Raw genomic sequence first — 6,703 nt, forward strand, 5'->3', positions numbered from 1 at the left:
CACACATCCTCTCCCTCTCACACACACACCCTCTCTCTCTCTCTCTCTCTCTCTCACACACACACATCCTCTCTCTCACACACACACACCCTCTCTCTCTCCCTCTCTCTCCCCCTCCCTCTCTCTCACACCCCCCTCCCTCCTTTCCCGCACTCTCACACACTCACTTTTCTGACTCACACACACAGTCTTTTTACTCATCTTGACTATCATAGGTCCGTCTTCTTTTCTTTTCAATGCTGTCCTGCTATGGTGGCTTAACTGTTCCCATGATGATGTGTGCTGTAGTGTATGTTATTGCAGATTAGAATGCACACGTCATCTACATGTTGTATTGAATAATTACATCACCAACAACAACATTGGCCGTCAGACTACAAAAGAAACATCAGCAGTACCTTGGTTGTCTTGACAAGTATACTTTGCAGATGATGTATTTGTATCAGGTTGGCCTCTGATCTCTACTCTCTCTTTAATTTAGAAATTCAACCAGGACTCTTTTTCGTTCAACTTTTTTATTCACCAGCCAAAATGGCTATTTGGTGTTGATATAGGCAAGAACACAGTCACTAATGGATTAAAGTGGCTAGTAACCTTTCTTTTTCTACCAGCCAAACAGAATTTTCAACAGCATTTGGCCGGTTTGCAAGTGTTAATTTAGAGCCCTGAATTTAAGCACTGAAGTGAAATAAAATCTGAACAGTCGTCTAAGAAATTCTACAAAAAGAAAGGCGAAAGGGGAAGCTCACACAATGTTGATGTGATGACCAAATTCAAAGTTGGCAGTCTGATTACACAACACCTGTCTGAGGTTCTGTTTTGGAGTGTCCCTTCAAAAGACCTCCTGGGAAACAGACAAAAGTAAAGTCAAAAGCCCAAATCCCCCTGGATTACGTACTGCAAGTATAAAAATGTCTATCCGTGCTGAAATGTCTGAACGTTTAAGATCCAAGCCTGACGGCACAAGCATGACCTGCGTGTGTGTATGCCTGGGTATCATGTGAAAACCATAATTATGGCATCGACTTTTTTTCCACAACAAACCGAAAGCCACACCTTATAATGCCGTATTGTTCCTCATTCTCGCTCACATGATTTAGTGGTAGAAGTGGCAACATTCGCAAACGTTAAGTTATGCAGGTTTCCCCAGGCTTTTCGCCTCGCACAAGCTCTTGGTTACATCTAATAAAAAAAAGAAAAATATCTGTCTCCGAAAGCTTGGTAAATCAAAAGAACACAAAGAGGATTTGATGTGCAGATAATTTTCTTTCATTTATCAGTTTTTGTTTTATGTTTGGCACCTTTTAATCTTGATTGGAAAACTGACAAAGGTTTGTGAATGGGCAACGAAAAGTTAATCCTGTCTCTCTCTCTCTCACACACACACACACACACACACACACACACACACACACACACACACACACACACACACACTTCCATGTAGTAGCGACAGCTGTTTCACTTCTGTATGAGAGGGTAGCGAGGGCTGCATTCTTGACTTGCTCAATGCAGCATCAGTACCTCTTCCACAAAGGAAGAAGACTCGCAGCTCAAACTGCCAGGGCCGCTGCTAAGCTTTTGGAGACCCTGGGGGGTTGGTGTGGCGCAGTGCGCTAAGCCCCCCACTCTTGGGCTTGCATGCCCATGGGGACCCTGGTTCAAGTCCGGACGGGGTCATTTCCTACCTCATCTCTCTCCACACTCACTTCCTGCTTTTGGAGCCTCTAAGCATAACTGGTCAGGAGCCTCTAAATTTAGGGTTCTTAGACACATGAGTAATCATCCTTTACTCAAAGTTGAACTCATCCACCATAGGATAACCAATGACCTTTACCATGCATTTCAAAAAGCTGACACGTCTCAACGCGCCTTATGGAAAAAGTTTGTGTATTAAAACAAATCACAATGCAATTGCGATTAAAAGGTGCCAAACAAAAACGAAAGCTGTGAATGAACAAGTCCGACAGGCGGACAACAGATGCGTCCGTCTATGCCCGTTCTGAACCTTTTTTGCCCAAACGCCCCCTTGGCCTCCTCATAACCTGTCAAGGCAATTTATCAATAAGCCTACCATGTACTGTATAAGCCTGGATTTGAAAAAGTACCATAGGATTTCAACAGTGTTGGGCAATTTACTGAAAAACTGTAATGCATTGCTGATTACATGTTACTGTCTTTTCAAAATAATCCCTTACACTACATTTAGCAATGTGGGGACCTAAGGCGAATTTAGCTTAGGGGGGCCATCGGTCCATCCCATATCACATTTTTTTTAACATAAAATCTCTATTTTTGTTAGGCTATTTTTTTTTTTTAAATCACTTTTTTTTTTTTTTTTTTTTTTAAATTACAAACATAAAAAACAGGCAAACATTACAACCCTTTCTGGACAGATTTCAATGAATAGGCTATTTGCAATTTTGCATAGGCCTACATTAAATAAACTAAAATGTGAAATTCTCTTTTCACCTTAATATGAGAGCAGTGATGTCCCCCCCTCACTGAAGTGTTATTTCATGTGTGAGCATGATGCTGTCACCTATTTGAAGTGACGTTGATGTTGGATTCAGTGGCGGAACAATTGCACACAGGGCCCCAGGGCAAGACACTTATAGGGCCCCCTACACAGCTTGCCAAGCTCACACTAGGGCCCCCACCACCAATATGAGAGGGCCCTGGGCCCAGGGGCAAGTGCCCTGCCCGCCCTCCCTATAGCTCCAACCCTGGTTGGATTTCATGGAATACTTTTAAACAGGGCCGCGTTAACCCTCGCCGGGGCCCGGTGCAGATGCAATCCGGGGCCCCTACGCCACATTATTATGAGCCATAGCCTATTCAAAACGCATGAAACAACCCAGGCTACACGTTCTACTCCAACACAAAAAAAGGGTGCGCGGAACCCCCTGCTGAGTTCACTAGTCGCAACGCAAGTCATGGAAGCCTAGCCAGCTGACAGGGAGGAGATTCTGTGCACTACCGTTTAGCAGAGTAAACGTCGGCTCAGCTAGAACTACCAAACAGAAGCACAACCAAAAGTCTCTTATTTTTGCTACGTTGCTGCCGACCAATTTGTCGAATCGAAACCGTCGTGGGAAACACGTGTTAATTAATGTAACTTCCAATGGCCTAGGAAAGACTGGCTGTCTGTCAAAGGAAAGTAGCCTACTCAGCTGTCGCTTAACGTGAGGAAGGGGAATCCCCTTAGCAGCGAACCACAGCAAAGTGAAGCTGTCACGAAATCCCCTCAAAATGTACCATATAGGCTACCAATTAAGAATTCAGCGGTTTTCATCTAGATGGTGCATTACAATGCAATAGTGTGCAATCATTACAGTAGATTATGGTGCAAACTCGTAGGCCAAATGTTTAGATGTGGATGTGGATGTATCACGCAAGTTTTTTTCCCTCCCAGATAAGAGCCACTTGCTAACTGAACAATCCGCGAGTGGTACCCAGGCATGTTTTAACTGAACACAAAGCCGAACGCAAAGATATACGCTGACAGAGCATCGACATTAGACCTATTACAGTGCTTTAGGGAAATGCGACTAGCCTATATCATTTTTGTGTTTGCTAGATTGGCTTGCCCTGTTGTTGTCAGACTGTCAGAACTTTGAGTGCTGGTTGGTGCACTTGCTACGTAGCATTATTGTGAACACTTTTTAAAAAACACCTCAGAAGTGGTCCTCGCCGCGCCATGCAATACTTTTGTTTCGCGAATGCAGTTGGCTGCGTGATTTATTTCCCCATGTTTTAACAATAGAATAAGATAAAGTTAGGTTGGTGTGCTGTGCTCTGTTTGCTTAGCTTAAGCCTACATGATTGCACAAGTCCATGATCGCTATGCAATAATTACAAAAAGAGATTATAACACTGACCAAAAATGGATAACGTTGCCAACCTTCTCTTCAATGGGTTAATCCATGCCGGGCTGAAGTTTATCCGTACAATCTGAGGCAAGTGCTGACGCCGAGTTTCTCGCATCTTTTTTAGACAGTAGCCCATCATCAAACTATAAAATTATTGACCACCGTTTTCACTGGTGGCACACAACCAGAAGCATCTGACTGAAATGATAAGTTACGACCTCCGATTCCTGCGTGCATGCAGAGGCGATTCTAGCCTCAGTAGGGGGCCCAAGCGAGAATTAAAAAGAAAGAACACTTGTAACAAATCGCCACTACTGTTCCCCAGCTACAGTCTTGGGGGGCCCAAGCTGCCTGTCTAGCCTGGTGACAAGATATGCATATGCGCCTCTGCTTGCCTACGGATGGCGAAATGCGTCAAAAGTACAATTGATTGTCTCAAATATCGTTTCATATTTTCCAATCTCACGACGTCCGGGGCCCCCTCTAGTGGCGGGGCCCGGTGCTGCAGCACCGGTTGCACCATAGGATAACGCGGCCCTGCTTTTAAATGCCGCTTTGGGAAGAAAACAGAGTAGGCGACAGGTGAACTGTATTTCTGTCAAAACAGTGGTTTGCAGGCGTTTGCGTTTTCACGTGGATATTGTCTTCGTGGACCGTAACAGACAAACCGTAAGTTCCATAAACTAATCAATGAGACATTGGCTACGTGTACATGATGTTTTTAAGTCCGATTTAATAAATGCGATTTAAATAGATCGGATTAAGAGTTATTTTGCGATGTGTATACATGGCACTTTCACTTAAATGCGATTAAACGTCTGGGGAAAATAAAGCATTGCGATTGGACTGAGGACGCACGTGCTGAGCGAGCCAAATAAGGCACGGGGGCGTGGTTCAATGCCACCGAGATGCAGGTCATCTTCCCCACGAAAATCGTTGCCTCAGGCGGACTGAAATCACAACATTTCCCCCTTTCTCCCTGGATCATTTACAATGCTACATTAGCTACCCTGTTAGCATAGAAAAACGAGTGGTCAAATGGTAATGTGGAGTAACTTTGTTGTGCTTCATTACTTCGTGGGGCACTTTTACATCAATATATGGAAGCCACAACATTTATAGTCGCTTAGGGACTTTAAATTAAGCAAAACTTTCATGTGAAAATCCACAGGAAGTGCCGCCATGTTTTTCTCACTGGCAAAGAGCACGGTTGGTTTGCACGCATGAGCTCCAGGCCAAAACTGAGCGACTGCCACCTTGTGGACACAAGAGGGAATCACAGGAGGGAATCACAATTCAGAAACGCATCACGGGAGGGAAACACATCACGGGAGGGCGGACGGACGGACGGACGGAGGGACGGAGGGACGGACGGACGGACGGACGGACGGACAGACACCAAAGCCATCTAAAAATGTCCGTTCTTAAGTCCTTTTTAATGGCCAAGCTTTCGGTCTAATGACCTTCCTCAGGGCTGAGTAATTGATTGCAGACATTTTTCAGCCTAAATTCAAAAGAAAAGGTTGATGCAAGATTGCCTCCATGACACATCGCCATATGTCAACTAGTCGTCTAGTTACTTTATCTATCTAGTCACTTCCTATTTGGATATCCTTCCCATTACACCCAAAACATTGCCTAGATATCACTAGACCTAGTCACACAAGTGAGATAAGGTCTGAAGACCTGCCCACAGTAAATCCCGTGAGGGGTGTGTGGTTTACAACTGACAACTGCTGTTTATTGGGCATTACAAATGTATATCATTTGGCATATGTATCCATAGCCAATCATGTCAGTTGTACAGTATGTATTCAAACAAACTGCAGTAATCGCCTTTCCACGCCTCCCTACTTTCTGATTGGAGAGAGACAGGGACCATGATCTGGTCCCCTTGCGGAGGGTAGACTCCATGCTGTCTTTCAGATCGGAACGACAAGTGCAAAGCATCATGGGGTTTCCCAGGCTAGCCAAAACAGCCCACATCTACCCATCTTTAGTGGTAGGCTGAGTTTAGGGAAAAAAGAATATGTTATCATGACGTCAACTACTTCATGAGTCAACTACTTCATGGGTAGTTTTTTGGTTTCAAAATGGCCTGCTATCCCTTGCATGATCATAAACCAGGACATCACCGTAATAACATTTTCTAATGCATTTTTGTTGATCATTTACAGGCTTCACAGGTCTACATGGGCTTCCTTCCGCGTTAGATTTCAACATCCCCAGCCGACATAAACACCTTTAGCAGTAGTGTAAACTTTGCCTCCAATTCGTTGTAGAAGTGACGCCACCATGGAACGCATGGCTTATAAGCAGCATGCCTCTACATTTAAGGAAACCGTGACCCTATACCCCTGACAAATAGACATGCCATGCACAGGCAGTGCACAGTCTTCATGTTTTTCTATGTTCTTTTAATGTATTGTGTTGTATGCTGGATATGTGAGTGAGTACTGTATGTAACGCAGTGATTGTTGAATCCCAAAACAAATTTCCCCCTGGGGACTATTGAGTACACTCTACTCTACTGTACTCTACACAAACTGCTGAAAGTACAGCTTTCTTGTGCTTTTGGTGACTGAGAAATGTTTATGCCCGTTTGCACTTCTGGAATTCGTAGTTCTGGCATTTTCACATCTGTAATATTTTATAACGGTGTATAACTAACATCTATTTTAATCTAAAAATGAGGAATCATAAAATATAGCCGAAATAGTTTTTTTTAACATTTGGGTTACGTCTTAATATACAGCACATAATGCATAAGGTGAGCATTTTCACCTACTGAACTTGAAACCGTTTTATTTTGCAGACTGAGTGAAAGCAGC

The sequence above is a fragment of the Engraulis encrasicolus genome, chromosome 10 (assembly GCF_034702125.1).
Source record: "Engraulis encrasicolus isolate BLACKSEA-1 chromosome 10, IST_EnEncr_1.0, whole genome shotgun sequence".
NCBI lineage: Eukaryota > Metazoa > Chordata > Actinopteri > Clupeiformes > Engraulidae > Engraulis > Engraulis encrasicolus.